This window comes from Rhincodon typus, chromosome 1 (assembly GCF_021869965.1).
Source record: "Rhincodon typus isolate 14 chromosome 1, sRhiTyp1.1, whole genome shotgun sequence".
NCBI lineage: Eukaryota > Metazoa > Chordata > Chondrichthyes > Orectolobiformes > Rhincodontidae > Rhincodon > Rhincodon typus.
The window spans coordinates 44,243,337-44,261,663 of record NC_063332.1 but is presented as its reverse complement, the minus strand read 5'-3'; the positions used below and the strand labels follow the sequence as shown (position 1 = coordinate 44,261,663).

Below are 18,327 nucleotides of genomic sequence, written 5' to 3'. Positions count from 1 at the left end.
CTAATTAATTGCGACTCGTACCACCCTCGCTGCTATTTTACCTGGGGCAGGAGAGCACACTGTGCCTGCATGCTGACAGCTTGTACTGTTGAACCAGTGTCAGCCAAAGTGTAGAGCATTCTTTGGGGTTCCCCTATATATACTGGAGGCACATCTTGAAAGATTTTCCACCTCTCACCCCGCACCCAACCCTTCCCATAGCCTTTCAAATCTGGCACGCTACCTACCCCCCACCCCATTTTTTTTATTGGGACCTGCCTGGGAGGTCCTGCTGATGCCCGCAGACTTGCCATAAATCCCACCTCCACAACCTGCTTTTTTTCAGGGACTAGTTGTAGTTCGTGTACAGGTCATCCCTCGAAGCTGGTACTGTTGGTACAACCGAGGCGCTAATCAATTGGATTGGCCCAAAGCCCCCTAAAGCAGTGCCCTCTTTCTCTCTCCAGATGGGTGGAGATCTCTTATCCTGGGCTAATGTACATCCCACCAAGCATAACATGTCTGCAGAGCTGTCAACTTTCTTGTGGCAGACTTCCAACCAACTATTTTGTTGGGGATTAGTGATGTTGAAGGGGTATCTGTCTTCTTGCCTTCATCTTACACTCTTGACACCTCCAAAACTCAAATAATGACAGCTTTCTCATTGAACTATTCCTTTTGTTTATGGTGGTGCATCAACCCGGTATTTAGGTGTAATGCTCTCACAATTTCACAATATCTGGTAGCCTCTTCAATATTCACATACTTGCAGTGCTAACAGATACCTTCACATGACAACATGTCAGCTAAAGTAGCCTAATGTTTCTTTGAAAAATATGAACTATATGGTGAAAAGTGTGGACTTGCAATTTTTTTTAAAACAAAGAGTTTGAAGTTGCCAATAGGGCTTTATAAAAAGCAAAGGAGTTGCAGTAATAAAAAGCAGCAATGTTAAAAATGTGTCAGTAAAAAAGATTCAAGCTTTTGAAAGCTGCAGTTCATCTGTCATTATTGCAGCATTATTCAACCAATAATTCTACAGTTGTAATACATTGTATGAATTTCCAGAGCTTATATTCCACATTTTTCCACAGACAGCTGTCTGTATAACTGATGTATATTATCACATCAGTTACAAAGAGAGAATATGGTTTGTAGGAATTGAGGCAATGAATGCAGTTACAAATGTAGAAATGTTGGTTGAATAATGTTCCAATAACTCTAAATGTTGAATATTTGCAAAAAGCTTTTCAAGTAGAAGGTGAGCAGCTTTTAAGGGCTATGCATGGTTTCTAAACAAAGAAATAACAGGAGTTATTACTCGCAATAATGGGAAAAATAAAGACAATTTAAATGAGTCCCTTGATTTTCAGCTTTTATAAAGACAGTTGGAGACGGTTTGAATTGGTTCCTGTTAAAGGCCCACATTATCAATCCATTACTTGACATCGTAAGATTAATTGGAACTTACCAGGTCTATTTATTTTGTTTTGTGATCCATCTTCCTGTACAGATTACTTTTGTTGTTTTGTCAATTTTTATGTGAGATGAGTTTTGATTGACCAAAATGCCCATTTGTTGGAGCATTGTAAATCTGACAGTTGTAATATATCCCATTTTACAGGACGGCAAAGGTAAGATACTGATTCAATAAGTCAGGGTTAATGACCTTCATGATAGTCATCAACCTTACTTTACCATCTAACTGTGCGATGATAGGATTAAATTGGCAATATTTGCAAAATAGGACCCCTCTTGTATTTATTGCTCTTAATGACCTTAATGAGCATAAAATGAACTTAAAATAATAACTGCTATAATGTGATTTTTTCTGGTATGAACCATTAATTTATTCACCATTAAATATATCACAATTAGTTCATTAAAGGTCAGCCTCATTATAGGAGGTTCCTGGTGTGTGGGGACTTTACAGTTTTGCATCGCTTTAAGTAAACCAATTTGTTTTTTTGCAAACCTCACACTGCTGGTTGGCTCAGCTCTTATATTAATAACTTCAATATTGTGGCTTAAAATTGATTAAAATTATAATACACCTAATGGCCACACTGATGTTGAAAAGACAGGAGTAAAAATAAATCAATAATTCTTTGGACTGAGAGTCTTTGAACTTCCCCTCACGTTTCGTCCCCTTTGATCCTGGCATTTGAACAGGATCCCATGTGAGTTGCAACAGGCATCAATTCAAAGCTGTTAGGCTTCACAAACATTGTTTGACATCACAATTTCACACCCACAATTGTGTAAACTCCCAAATGTTTATTTGATATTATTACCAATTTGAAATCAGTTTCGATGAAATGAAGGAGGAATTTCTTCTCTCAGAAGGCAGTAAATTTGTGGAATACTTTACTACAGAGGGTTGTCAAGGCTGAGATAAGGGAATCAAGATTTATATGGAAAAGGCAGGAAAGTGGACTCGAGAATTGTCAGCCATGATTTCATTAATGGAGGAGCAAACCAGATGGGCTGAATGGATTACTTCTGCTCCTATGTCTTATGGTCTTATAAAAATGATAGAGTTAAATCTCCCTTAGAATTAGTTTGCAAGTCAAGTCATTGAGTGTGTAGAAATTAAAGATTAATTGTTCAAATTGTCTTCAGGTGCTATAATAATTTCCTGCACAAATGATAAAATATGCTAGATTTTCATGGTTGCAAAGGAAGATTAACACATTTAATTTTTCAAGCTAATTATTTGTTGACCAAAGTTAGAGATTTTAGAGATATGAATGTCTAACCATCATTATCTTGCTGATAGTTTAATTTAGTTATGAGACCTTGGCTGCTTGTAAATGCCAAATTTCTTGAAATGCCACTAGTAACAAAGAATTACAGAGAATAAATTTGGCATAAATAAATTTGTTAAAGAGCAACACTATTAAAATGAGCTTTTCTCTACCACTTACACATTGTGTTATTTTCAGTTAAGCTTGCAAGTTCACATTCGTGCCTTTATAAAATTGTAATGTTAATAACAATCTTGTAATTCATGGAATATCATGCAGTTGATAGTGACAGTGTTATCAAACTACTCCTGAACACAAGCATGTATGAATTTTTATTATTCTGGGAAAAAAAATGATTGCAGAAAAAATGAAGAACTGACAAAACTTGGTGCCAGCTGAGGAGGTGTCAGTTGCTCGAGCAGAAACATTAAATATTGAATTAATTAAAAGAGCAATACCTGGTTTGCATGGCTGCAGGAATGAATGTAGCAAATCAACCACTATAGCGATAATGTATTGACAAGAGTTTGTCAAACCGTCAACCCTAGAATGACCCTGATGAGCAACAGTTTAATCAGTTTAACAAACCACTTTATTGGGCATTCACAGTCAGCATTTTCCCAAATTCTGAAGTTGAATTAATTGGCAACAACATACTAAGTGCTTTTTTGAAGTTAAGCATTGAAATGATTTAGACAAGGGGAGTCACAGAATCATACAGCAAGGAGACAGGCCCTTTGGCCCAAACTGGTCCATGCCGACCAAAAAGTCCATCCACGCTAAGCCCATTTCCCTGCACTTGGCCCATATCCTTCTAAACCTTTTCTATCCATGTATTTGTCCTTTTAAATGTCGTTAAAGTACCTGCCTCAACCACTTCTGCTGGCAGCTCATTCCCTATGTGTACCACCCTTTATGTAAAGAAGTTGCCCCTCAGGTTCCTATGTATTCTTTCTCCCCTTACCTTAAACTGATGCCCTCTTGTCCTTGATTCCCCAACCCTGGGAAAAAGAATGTGTGCATTCACCCTATCCATAACTCTCAAGATCTGATACCCTTCTATAAGATCCCCACTCAGTCTCCTACGCCCTAAAGAATAAAGTCCTTGCTTGTCCAACCTCTCCCTATAACTCAGTCCCTTGAGTCCTGGCAACATCCTCGTAAATTTCTTCTGCACTCTTTCCAGTTTAATAACATCTTTCCCATAGCAAGGTGAGCGAAACTGAACACAATACACCAAGTGCGGCCTCACTAACGTCATGTACAACTGCATCATAACTTCCCAACTTCTGTACTCAATACCCTGCCTGATGAAGGCCAGTGTGCCAAAAGCCTTCGTCACTACCCTGTCTACCTGTGACTCCACTTTCAAAAAACTGTGTACCTGAACTCCACGGTCCCAATGTTCCAACTAAACTCCTTAAGGAGCTACCATTCACCATGAACTTCCTGCCTGGATTTGACTTTCCAAAATGCAACACCTCACAATTATCTATATTAAACTCCATTTGCCGTTTTTTGGCCCACTTCCCCAGCTGATCAAGATACTGCTGCAAGTTGGAAAACAAAATGAAAAAGTTAAAATGTAGCAGAAAAAATTAGAGACATGGGAATATGGTGAGACCATTTGGCCCATTGAACCTGCTCTGCCATTTAATATGGTCATGGCTGATCGAACACTTCAATGTCTATTCTCTTTATTATCTCCACAACCCTTTATGTCATTGACAATCAACATTGATCAACCTTTACTTTAAATATACTTAAAACCTGAGCTTCCACTGCTTTCTGTGGTAGAGAAGTCCAAGATTGCATGAAAAAGCATTATAAAAACCCTCTTAATCTCTGTCCTTAGTAGCATTCCACAAGGCCTGGTATGTTGGGCGGGGGGCTGGGACATGGGAGAGTTTAGGCCCTAAAATTATTGAATTCGATATTGGCCTGGAGGGCTGCAGGGTTCCCAAGCGGAAAATGAGAATTTGTTCTTCCAGCTTGCATTGAGCTTTGCTAGAACACTGCAGCAAGCCAGAGACAGACATGTTGGCCAGGGAACAGGGTGGTGCATTAACGTGGCAGGCAACAGGTAGTTCAGGGTCTTTTTTGCCTTGTTACCACATAGCCTGCCATTACACACTACCTGTTCGTAGTCACTAATAGTCCCCATTAACAACTATTCACCCTCCCAGCCTGATCATTATCAACTCTTTGTCTGTCCAACTGCTCTTCTCTCTCTTTAGGCTCTATCCTATCGTTTACTCCCTACCCCATCTCCCTTCCCTTTTTTTTTTGCACATAAACTGACGTTTTCCCAGCCACCATCAGTTCTGAGGAAGGGTCACTGGACCTGAAACGTTAACCCTGTTTTTCCCTTCACAGATGCTGCCAGACCTGCTGAGCTTTTTCAGAAACTTTGTTTTTGTTCCTGATTTACAGCATCCGCAGTTCTTTTGGTTTTTAAATACTGACCTAAAATGGCTGCTGTAATCACCTGACCATGGATAAGGCAAGCTTCGAAACTGTGAATATACAAAACCCATCTGCACAGAAAGTACCATTCCATCCAATACAGGAACAGCACAACTTAAATCCAGCTCTAGAAATTTGTATCCTGTTTAATTCAGACTTCTATAAGTTCAGATGTTGGGAACTAAAAGCTTGAAAAAGCAATAAGCAGATTCAGGAGTTAGAAATGACCTATATCAACAGTTGTTTGTAGGAGCAAAACAGAGACAGAAAAATAAATACGAATTGATAACAAAAAGAATTTTGAAGTCTCTCTCTCTCTTTCCATGTCTCTCTCAATCTCAAATTCAGTGCCCGATGATAAAGCAACTTGGGACAACAGCCATTCAATAACAGCTTAAAGTCTACAAACTTCATCACTGTTGCAGAATGTAAATTGGCAACTAAAGATCTGGGGTAGTAGGAACTGCAGATGCTGGAGAATCTGAGATGACAAGGTGTAGAGCTGGATGAACACAGCAGGCCAAGCAGCATCAGAGGAGCAGGAAAGTTGACGTTTCGGGTTGCGACCCTTCTTCAGAAATGGGGGAGGGGAAGGGGATTCTGAAACAAATAGGGAGAGAGGGGGAGGCGGATAGAAGATGGATAGAGGAGAAGATAGGTGGAGAGGAGACAGACAGGTCAAAGAGGTGGGGTTGGAGCCAGTAAAGGTGAGTGTGGGTGGGGTGTTAGGGAGGAGATAGGTCAGTTCAGGGAGGACGGACAGGTCAAGGGAGCGGGATGAGGTTAGTGGGTAGGAGATGGGGTTGGGACGTGAGGTGGGAGGAATGGTTAGGGAAGTGGGGACGAGCTGGGCTGGTTTTGGGATGCAGTCGTGGAAGGGGAGATTTTGAAGCTTGTGAAGTCCACATCGATACCATTGGGCTGCAGGGTTCCCAAGCGAAATATGAGTTGCTGTTCCTGCAGCCTTCGGCTGGCATCGTTGTGGCACTGCAGGAGGCCCAGGATGGATATGTCGTCCAAGGAGTGGGAGGGGGAGTTGTTTGTTGCGAACCGAGCGTAGGTGTTCCACAAAGCGGGTCCCAAGCCTCCGCTTGGTTTCCCCGATGTAGAGGAGGCCACAACGGGAACAGTGGATACAATGTACCACATTAGCAGATGTGCAGGTGAACATCTGTTTGATGTGGACGGTCTTCTTAGGGCCTGGGATGGGGGTGAGGGGGGAAGTGTAGGGGCAGGTGTAGTACTTCCTGCGGTTGCAGGGAAAAGTGCTGGGGGTGGTGGGGCTGGAAGGGAGTGTGGAGCGGACAAGGGAGTCACGGAGAGAGTGGTCCCTCCGGAAGGCAGATAAGGGTGGGGAGGGAAAAATGTCTTTGGTGGTGGGGTCGGATTGCAGATGGCGGAAGTGTCGGAGGATGATGCGTTGGATCTGGAGGTTGGTGGGGTGGTACGTGAGGACGAGGGAGATTCTGTTTTGGTTGTTATTGCGGGTAGGGGGTGTGAGGGATGAGTTGCGGGAAATGCGGGAGACACAGTCGAGGGCGTTTTTGACTACTGAGCGGGGGAAGTTGCGGTCCTTGAAAAACGAGGACATCTGGGATGTCCGGGAGTGTAATTCCTCATCCTGGGAGCAGATGCGGCGGAGGCAAAGGAATTGGGAATAGGGATGGCCTTTTTGCAGGAAGATGGGCGAGAGGAGGTGTATTCTAGGTAGCTGTGGGAGTCGTTTGGCTTGAAATGGATATTGGTTTCCAGGTGGATGCAATAGATGGAGACAGAGAGGTCCAGGAAGGAGAGAGAGGTATCAGAGATGGTCCAGGTGAACTTAAGGTTGGGGTGGAAGGTGTTAGTGAAGTGGATGAACTGTTCGAGCTCCTCGTGGGAGCACGAGGCGGCGCCGATACAGTCATCGATGTAACGGAGGGAGAGGTGGGGAATAGGACCAGTGTAGATTTGGAAGAGGGATTGTTCCATGTATCCCGCAAAGAGGCAGGCATAGCTTGGGCCCATGTGGGTACCCATGGCCACCCCCTTTGTCTGTAGGAAGTGGGAGGAATTGAAGGAAAATATTGTTAAGGGTGAGGACGAGTTCAGCTAAGCGGATGAGGGTGTCAGTGGAGGGGGACTGGTCCAAGCTTCAAAATCTCCCCTCCCCCGACCGCATCCCAAAACCAGCCCAGCTCATCCTTGCCTCCCTAACCATTCCTCCCACCTCTAGTCCCAACCCCATCTCCTACCTACTAACCTCATCCCACCCCCTTGACCTGTCCGTCCTCCCTGGACTGACCTATTCCCTCCCTAACTCCCCACCTACACTCACATTTACTGGCTCCAAACCCGCCTCTTTGACCTGTCTGTCTCCTCTCCACCTATCTTCTCCTTTATTCATCTTCTATCCGCCTCCCCCTCTCTCTCCCTATTTATTTCAGAATCCCCTTCCCCTCCCTGATTTCTGAAGAAGGGTCTCGATCCAAAACGTCAGCTTTTCTGCTCCTCTGATGCTGCTTGGCCTGCTGTGTTCATCCAGCTCTACACCTTGTTAACTAAAGATCTGGCCTCTGTTCTAAAATCTAACACCTCAAAGATTCAAAATGCTTCTTTTTAAAACTGCGTAGCCTTTTCTCTCTGTTCATACTAGGTACTTAAATCTCTTTTAAGCTTATGACCCATGTTTATGTGTGCCTTTGATCTCATATCCTCTGCAATTAGTCTGGGGTTCTGGATTACTGTCCAGTGAGATTACCACAACACCATCACCTCCATTGTCTCCCTATCATTGTCATAAAATTTAAAGGTCAGAGAAATTTGAACACAAATAATAAATCCATGAATCTTAGACTCATACAATTTTACAGCACAGAAGGAGGCCATTCGACCCAACATGCCTGTACTGGCTCCCAAAAGAGCTATCCAGCTAGTCCCATTCTACAGCCATATCTCTGTAGCTCTCTAAATTCAAACAGATTCACGAATACAATTTTTGGATTATGTTCAAATTCGGATCAAGGACAAATCAAATAGCTGTTGACAATCTTAAATACAGCGTGGACAGAAAGAGGAAGGAGGTTTCTTGCAAGGTGGTAGATGAAGATATAAGATCCATTCCCTCCACCACTGGCATTCAGTAGCAGCAATAGGTACCATTTACAAGATGCACTGTAGAAATTCACCAAGGCTCATTAGACAGTACCTTCCAAATGTATTCAAACTAAAAGGACAAGGGCACAGCTAACGGGAACACCATCAGCTGTAAGTTCCCCTCCATGCCACTCACCCTCCTGACTTGGAAATTTATGACTGTTCTTTCGGTGTTGTTAGGTCAAAATCCTGGAATTCCCTCCCTAATGGCATTGTGCCAGTCAGTATTGCCTCTGTTCCATGAATGAATGTTTAAAGGAATATGACAAATCAAGAAATAAGTTTGTAAGCAATTTATTAGAGATTTACTAATTGCTGGAACTAATGCTTTTTGGAAGGTAGAAAAGTTTCAAATTATCAGTTGTTCTATTAGCTGTTTGAAAGACAGTGCAGGTTAAGAACTGGATTAAGATTCATTTTCTTTCACAGGGATCGTAAGGCATGTCCCCACACCTAGAGGTGTGGAGCTCCTTAGCTTTGTGCTGCCTCCTTATTTCAAATAATTGGACGTACAGCTAATGTGAAATAAAGTATAAACGGAGGGCAACAGTGATTTTCACAGCCACTGGCAGTGCTGACCTCACACTGCTTTGTAGCTGCTGGTTGAGTGGTGGGATGTAACACAATTCAAAGATCAAGTCCTTCATGTAATGGTCTCACTCAGATGCTGTTCCTGAATGAAGTGGAGGTAAGAGGTCTGTTCCTTGAAGACACTAGCTGGGTATAGCTTTCTACTGAGAGCTTTCACCTCCTTCTACCTCTGTGTCAACAAGGTGCAGAGCTGGATGAACACAGCAGGCCAAGCAGCATCATAGGAGCAGTAAGGCTGATGTTTCGGGCCTAGAACCTTCATCAGAAATGGGGGAGGGGAAGGGGGTTCTGAAATAAATAGGGAGAGAGGGGGATGCAGATAGAAGATGGATAGAGGAGAAGATAGGTGGAGAGGACGAGAGAGTTGCAGTGGGAGAGAGATTCCCTGAGGTTTGTCCGGAGGGAGGAGGGTAACTTCTTCAGGCTAGGCATCCTTAGAAGAGGCTTTGCAGTGGGGTTAAAATTGTATCAGAGATAGTAGGAACTGCAGATGCTGGAAAATCTGAGACAACAAGGTGCAGAGCTGGATGAACACAGCGGGCCGAGCAGCATCATAGGAGCAGTAAGGCTGATATTGCTTTCCCTCTCCACTTCCTGTGTCCATTGTCCCTTTTGTGCTGTAACTCTGAAGGGTATACAGCAAAAAGCTCCCATTGGTGAAAAGGGAGCTTAGTAACCAGACACGATTACATTGGATGGTGGAGCAGGCTTGAAGGGCTGAATGGAGTGCTCTTTATCCTATTTTCTATATAAAACAGGCCTTCAGCTGAAAGGCCTCCAAACTCTTCTGACCTCCTTGGTGAAGTACAATGTCACTCGTTTTTAAATTCAAAAACATTTCCAAACTCTTCTGGAAACAAAGTAATTCCACTTGCTCAATGGCAACTGCAGCAAATGCAAAGTCAAAAGCACCTCACCAGAAGTCTAGCAGTGATCTCTTTAAAAAGCACTTGTGGAATGGTGCAAGGTGAATTGTGTGATACCTCCCAGTGCTGTGTAGTTGAATGTATGTTCAGCCGTGTGTGTTGAAAAGAGTGCTTAACAAGACATATAATGTTCAAAGTGGCAGATCTTGATCCATATCAGTTCTAAACAGAGTGTAATATCAGGATCTATCCACTTTGCATGCTTCTTGCCCATGTGTCACAATTGTGCTTGTGACCTCGCAATCATGACCCACAAGCAGGAGGATACAGAGTGCAACAAGAGACATATCCCAAGTCATTTTTTCTATATATAACATTGCTAAACGTTGACCCAGAAGTGGCTAGAAGTAATAGACTTGGTATTTTACAAACTCTGGCATTCCATAGGACTGACATAAACAGCACTATAAAGATGGATTCTGTGGCTTTCGGGTGAGTGGGATTAGTTTGCTTGGTACCACTTGTGCATCTATTTCTCTCCCTTTATGTTCATATAGTGAAATTCTCTCAGATATAAACAGTTTCTGCACGATTGTCACCTGTAACTGTGGCATACAATAAAAAAGGCTGTCTCTACCAACCTTATGTTACTGAAATCCTATATTAAACTACACTCGGCTGTGTTACTGTAGTTCCAGCTCATTCTGAATTATGATAAACTAGGCTAACATTTCTTTGGCACCCAAAGAGACTTTTGTGACATATCAAAAATTAACTTCACAAACACCAAATATAGATGACAAAAAACCAAAGTGCACTGGCATCAAGCAGATGTGCCTGTCTGAGATAAATGTTGTTTTTGGTGGTTTCAGTTCAAAGAATGAACTTTTGTCAAGATACTTGGAGATTTTTCTGTCTGGCATCAAATAATGCCATAATTTCTGTAATCCACCAAAGCAAAAGTAGATTGTATTTGGTTCGAAATATGACCAAGAGGACAGTAATATGGACTAAACGTTCAGTCTTGATTAAGTGCAACTGAGATAAGAACCCACATGTTAAATTAGAAAAATCAATGCTGTCACTGCATAACTTCAAAAATTAAGTAATTGTTCTGTTTCATTGCAGAGAATTAGTGTATTAAAGTAGGTATTAGTTGTATTCTGTTTAGTAATTCATTTCTTTTGGATGAGCCAAGAGGTATGTGAGCCTTTGTAATGAGTTGGTTTATGAAAGATGACCTCAAGGACTAAATTAGGCATTAGATATAAAAATTCTAGAACAAACCTGAATTACAATCCATTATTTCTACAGTGTTTTACAAAGCCAGTCAGGATTAGAAAGCAAATAGAATCTCTCAATTTTGTTCCAGCTGTGTAATTTGGGAAACATTCCATCCCAAGCATTATTCAATTTAAAATTCTTAATTACTTCAATCAATTGCTTTACCCAAAAAGTATACCACTTTTATTAAAATGTATACCCTTGCCAACAAACAGCTTTAATGCAACTTGACTGAGAGAGGAAGTGTGGATGTAGGGATATGTGTAGAGCATTTCAATTTCCATGTGGGATTTAGGTTCAAATTTAACATCTGCAGATATGCTGAATGCTTTTTTTTTCTCTATAAACCACAAAGGTATTAGGTGGAATGAATTTGGAGAAATTAGACTGGATTTTCTACATGCCATTTCCATCAGAGATATGCCAGATCAGGAGTTTTTCTTGCTCAGTAGTGTTGGTACCAAAGCTTCAAACATCAGATTAATAGTGGATAAGCTTTAGATTTTGTAAACCACCTCTGATTTGGGCTTGGTATTGACGAAGGGAGTATGTGTAGTGGCATTGCAATAGAGTATGCAAATTATTAGAACAGTGTAATCATAGAATAGAATAGAATCCCTACTGTGCGGAAACAGGCCCTTTGGCCCAACAAGTCCACACTGAACCTCAGAGCATCCCACCCAGACCCATCCCCCTGTATCCCACCTAACCTGCACATCCCTGAACACGACAGGCAATTTCACATGGCCAATCCAACTAGCCTGCACATCTTTGGACTGTAGGAGGAAACCGGAGCACCCTGGGGAAACCCATGCAGACACGGGGAGAAACTCCACATAGACAGTTGCCTGAGGGTGGAATCAAACCCGGGTCCCTGGTGCTGTGAGGCAGCAGTGCTAACCACTGAGCCACTGTGATTTGTGTTATCCGGTGCTAAGCTGTGCTGAACTGGGTCATGTTTGATGTTGATATTTAGTGCCAGAAATAGCAAAACACTCCACTTCCACCCTAACTCTTTACAACTGTCCTGTGCATTCCCACTTTATCGGTCAATTTTACAATCCCTTTGCAGGTGATGGGCACTTAACAATCCCCAGAGGGTCTTTTCGCCAACCAGGATGTGTTTATTAAGTGGGGAGGGGGTGAATGGGGTAGGCAAGACCTAAGGTGGCCCACTTGTCCTTGCTCTGATTGAGGTCTGAAGTTACCACGTACAGAGACATTCAGGATGGGAAATACCTGTCAGGTCACTCTACGCATGGACCTCAGACAAGAAATTAAGGGTGCATCCCCATTATTGGCTCCCTTTTGAGATTGGATACTCCCACCACAGTCTGCCCCACCAGCACTGTGGTTCTTTCTTCTCACTTAGGCTTGTCATCATGATCCCTACCCACCCAGCTCCTCACTATCCCTACCACAAGGCCTCCACATTTATCAGCATCATAAACACTGGGAGCTGGAATCTCTGGATTGTATTTAGTCCTAACAGTGTCCATTGTTTCCGGAGGTGTATTTAGATCGGCTGGCTGTGCTTTGAGTTTGGTAGTCCTCTCAAGTAAGGGGTAGAAATCCTCTCTTCAGCAATTAACACTTGTTGGGTGACTAAATTCTGTCTTGCCTTCCTGTCTTTGACTTTGTTCAGTTCTAATTATGACCAAGTGCATTGGGGTAAATTCTGTGTACTATAATCCTACATATAGCACCACTCAAATGCGCTGTGTGTCAGAGATGGGATTAGCACAAAATAGTTCCAATTCTTAGAATCGTACACTTCACTGGGAATATAGGGTCCTTATTTTATCCTACTCTCCCATTGTTGTCCTATTTGCCCTGATAGATTTCTGATTGGAAACTTCATTTCAGTAGCTTTCCAACAACGCTTCACCATTTCTTGTCTATTTTACCTGCTTTGCTCTTCATTTTTCTGCAGTTTGAAGGTTTCTTATTTGTTTATCTTTTTCATGCCCTTTTAAACCAGCCACTTCAATACTTGCCATTTTATACTATTTATGCTTCATCATTGCCTCACTGGATTAGTTTTTGTACCTCAAGTACATGTGCCATCTAATTGCAGCTTTTGAAAGTAACAATTGGTTGGTAATTCAAACCCTTAACTTTTCTCAGCCACTAAAGTCAGTGTGCTTGACTTTTGACCTTCTGCCTATTATTCATCTCACTGTTTCTCCCCCGACTAATCTGTTAAATTGTTTGCTAATCTACAATGTCGAAAGTCTAGCTAAGAACTTGCACCCCTCCTGTTGCTGCTTCATGTTTAACAGTGTTGAATAAGGGGCAGATTGAAGGGCATTTCAAGCCCATATCCTTTCAGTAACTGATGGATTTGCTCATTTTTTTTATTTTAATTCTCTCAATCCTAGTGCTGGAATTATGGAATTCTTTATTATTATTAAGCTTTCTTTCTTACAGTGAAAATGGTTATGGGAAATTAAACACTGGGCCAAATTAAACAAGCAGTTAGGAAGAAATATATGGCAAAGAAACCAAAGTATTTATTGTGAAAACAATTTTTGCCTTGGTTTGTGATTATTAGAAGTGTATGACAGAATAAAGAGGAAAGAAGTTCTTGTATTCTTAAAAAACCAAACACAGGGAATGAGAGCTCAGCATTCCCACAACCTGGTTAAACTTTTTCTACATCTCTGATCAACTCTTGCTTAATTTGTGCGCATATGTGCACAAGCAATAAATCTGCCTCATGATTTTCCCTTTTTCCACTTCTTTGATTCTCCTTATTGTTTCCCTTCTGGCAATTCCTCTGCTGTTGATTTCTTCTTGCTTCTCTGCCATTTCTCTGTTAACTTTTATTCTCCAATCTGGTTTCACAGCTTCTGGGTTTAGCTGTTCTTTTTTGCTCCTGCTGTTCTTTCTTCACGTTTAATGTCCCTCTATGCCTGCTTCATATTTGCTATCCCTTAATTCCATTCTTTAGCCTGTTTTATCTATTTGTCACTCTATTCCATTTTCTCCTGTTATGTTTCTTCTGTGGTATCCACCACCTAGATTCTGGCTGTCTGAAATACATCAAGAGACAGGACTGAGGCACTTTGGTCAAAAAGAAATAGTCATCAATTATTCATGCAGTGTTCTGCCATGGAAAGGAAAATATTAACTTTATTAAAGAGGCATCTCACTGTGCCTTCATCTTGCCACGAGGCTTCAAGAGACAGCTAGGTCATGTGTCATTCCATCGTCTCCAGTGCTGATGCATATTGTGTCACATTAGCTTATCACCCAGGCAGGTTTAACCCTTTATACTGCAAGCCTCGTAGTCTACTACGTATCAGACGAATGGATGCAGCCTTGACAGGGTAGAAAAAGCCATCTGAAATGATACAGATAACAAGGGCTACTTAAAACTAATGTCCCACTTTCCTAGAACTTTTAAGTATGAATTCAGCAGAAAAGTGTCGCTGTATATAATTTCCAGAGGAAATTTAGATTTGATTCACATCAATTAGATAGCAAAACGGTACTGCAAACGTTCTCAACTTGTTTGCATTGTGTCTGCAATATATCTGCTAAAACTTTGTCAGCAGGAGTTAAGTCATTTGATCTTTGGGTCAATGAGATTTCTGGAGATCTACTGTGTTTACACATGTGATTATTAACAAAAAGATGTGACCATTGTGTCTTCTTGATTCCACAGTTGTCTCTGTAAACCTAGCCTTGTGAATTAGATTTTCAGCCATAAAGATGTTATAATATACACTTATAAAACAGTGTCTTAACTTCAGTTGGAGTATTGTGTCCAGTTCTGGGCATCATACTTTAGGAAAGGTGTGAAAGCTTAAGAGAAGGTACAGACAAGATTTACAACAATTATTCCAGGGGTGAACAGTCTCAGTTACATGGATCAGTTGAGGATGGTGGGTTATCATTTTAGTGAAGAGAAAGTTGAGTGGAGTTTTGGTAGATGTGTGCAAAATGCTGAGATTTTCAGAAAGAGAATATAGACAGAAACTGTTTCCATTGGCAGCAGGATCAAGAACCAGAAGACCCTGCTCAAAGGAGGTAAAAGGACCAAAGGTAACACAAAAAGAAGCTTTTCTTTATGTCAAACAGCTCAGATCTGGAAGGTACTGCCTGAGAATTGAGACCGCGTGAATTTTGGCTTCAAAAATGGAGTTTAATAAGCATCTGAAGGGGAAAAATAACATGGGGCCATATAGCAAGGATGGAAGAGTGAGACTAATTGACATGGTCTTGCAGAGAACTACAATGGGCTAAATGATTCTCCTCCTGTGACATAACGATTCCATGATTCACAATTCTATCATGACAAAGTTTTAATTGGTCTGAAATTGGTGTGCCAAAACATTTAACATTTCAGTTTAATATCTTTTGGTCAGACTTGGAAAAGAATGGAGATGTTACAGGTTTACAAAAAGTCCAGAGGCAGGGAATACAGGGAAGAAAGAACGTAAAAAGGGAAGACCTATTGTTGGCTGGATAGTAGGAGAGATGAAGTGACAGGAATTTCAGTACAGGCAGAGTACCATCTCATTTTGCTGCTGCCCATTATTCCATTTGTTATGTAACCTCTCTGCCTTTTACTCTTCACTTTTATTCTTTCATCCCGTTTTTCCACTGCAAACCCTCTTGAACTGAGTGGGTTGATAAGGTACTTAGAAGGCAGTTAATAGTCAACCATGTTGTTATGGGCCTGGAGTCGCATATAGGCCAGATCAGGTGGGTACTGAAGATTTCCTTCCCTGAAGGACATTGGTGAACCAGATGGATTTTCACAACAACCAATGATGAAGTTATGGTCACCATTACTAAGACTAGTAATCAAAATTAAATTCCACCAGCTGCTGTGGAGCTGATGTCTCTAAAGTGTTGGCCTAGATCAGTGGATTTCTAATGCAGGAACATTTTCACTATGCTACCATTTCCTCATGTTTGTTATTATTAGTCTGTTTCGTGATTAGACAATTGTCTTCTATTTCTGAGCATTCAGAGTTTTAGAGAACAGCAGTCACCTCAAGGTATTCATTCTGAATGCAGTATTTCTTGAAGTGTGGAAATAAAAGCAAAAGTACAGTAGAGTAAACAATGCTTTGTAATTTGTAACAGCAGTTTTTATGGAACAAGATGGACAGAGTCAGAATTTGCTTACAAATACAGAATGTTTGATCATTATGGGGTTCAGTGATTTTGGTTGATTCATTGGAGAAACTGATTTGTGCTCATCCCACTATTTCAGTCTGACCTTGAGCATCTCTATACTAGTCGATAACCTATAATCTCCTGGAATTACTTTGTGTTATTTGGGAAATGGCACAAACAGTGCAGAAATATTATGGCCTTGATGGATTTTTGACCTATTAGGATTAATAAAATGTGATTAATTGATTGTAGTCACATCATTGGGTAAATAACCATTAACTGCATAGACTTCTGACGATCAGGTGGCTTTCCATACTGGCTTGAAAAATAAAATGATATTTCTATATGATCAGCATCCTTGTCCATCAATAACTAAGTTGAGAATATCAAACAAAAAGAACAAAACAATTGCTCTATTTGACACTAATGGTTATCACATTGAATACATTTGCTATTCAAAGAAAGACATCTTTTACTACCAGTTTTCTATGATTATATTTAACAATGTAGAATTTCAAATGTACACTAAGTAAATGACTGTGACCTTAGTGTAACCTCGCATCCAAAAATCCCACATGTAAGTCTGTTTTTTTAATGTGAAATAAAAGAGTTACTTTAAGCTCATTGAGCTAAGTGATGTTAGCATCAGTGAGTATATCCTTCCCACTAAAATGGTTCTACTCAACAAATTATACCTACATCAAATTTACATGTAGACTGATAACTTTAAAAAGTTAACTTTTTTAAAAAGATACTTGAATTCCCAGCGATCAACATTATAAAATTTCATGTTTTAAGATTTAAGGAATACCAACTAAACACTGCTTAGAATGAAGCTAATATCCTGAATGACAGGAAAGACATTCCTTTATTGGTGACTGGAAATCACTCACCACATTTGGTTTACAGCACCCTCTCTGCAGATATGCAGTCCTTTCAAGAATCTGTCTGAAGCTACTGCTAGCTTTCAATTGGCTTAATTCTCACCATTTTCCTCAGTCTTCTAACTAATTCCAAATCAATCTCCATCAGCCGCAGAGAGACCCGAGGAGACAGGAATTACACATCAGGAGGCACCTTTCAGAGTTTTTACATTTTTGCTGGGTCCCTGTTTCCAACTGGAGAGCCAGGTGTCATTACCATTCCTCCTGGTAACCAACATAGCACAACCCTTTCCCTTCTACTCTTGTCTGTCTGTCTGTCTCTTTTTCCATTGCTGTTCAGAATCTCTGAGACAAAAGGTCTGCACGATCAAGAATATTTCTTTTAGCCTTTGTTTTCAGATGTTAAACCTGGCACCTGCACTTCAGTTCAATCAGGGTCCCTAGGTAACCAAGCCATACACAGGTTTGTTGTTGGCCAAAACCTTTATAGGATCATAGTAACCAATTTATACCAGCAGACCTTTGTAATGTTTCACCTGTCATTTTCACGGAAAGTGTTGAATGTCTCTAGAAATAAGATTTTACAATTAGAGTTTTGAAAATTGGAAAACAGCACATAATATTTCATTGAACTAAATTTTTGTCAGTTGTAAGAAAAATTTTACAATTTTGTTAAAATATCTTTAAATAATTTCACATGCTGATTTTAATTTGAGTGCAAGTGTCATAGAGTCATAGAGATCTACAGCTCAGGAAAGGGCTGTTTGGCCCAACACGTCCTCAAGAGTCAACAATAACCACGTTAACTAAACCATTTTCCAGCAATTGGCCCATCGCATGGAATCCTTTGGCATCACGAGTACACATCTAAATACTTCTGAAATGTTATGAGAGTTTCTGCCTCTACCACCCCTACAGAACAGGAGTAGATATTTAACATCCTGGGTTATAAGGCTTTTAATAGAAATACAGTTGGTTAAATGGGAGGGGCTGTAGCAGTCTTGGTCAAAGATAGTACTGTATCATTGCCCTTGAACAAGATGTAGTTCCAGAAATAGAATCTAAATAGTTGGAAGTGAGAAACAGGAAGACAGCAGTGACTTTGTTGTGTATTTATCATAGACCTCAAAATAGTGGGGAGGAAGTAGAAGAGAGCATTTCTAGGCAGATTATGGAAATATGCAGAATAAGTAGGGTATTGATAGTTGCCATTTTCAATTACCATAGGCTAGACTGGGAAAA

At 40.9% G+C, this 18,327-nt stretch overlaps 1 protein-coding gene across 1 annotated transcript in view; it reads right to left on the bottom strand.

Moving 5' to 3' along the window:
• Positions 1–18,327, bottom strand: part of LOC109928086 (CUGBP Elav-like family member 4) — a 1,150,049-nt gene that overhangs the window by 913,113 nt on the left and 218,609 nt on the right. The window lies entirely within an intron of this gene.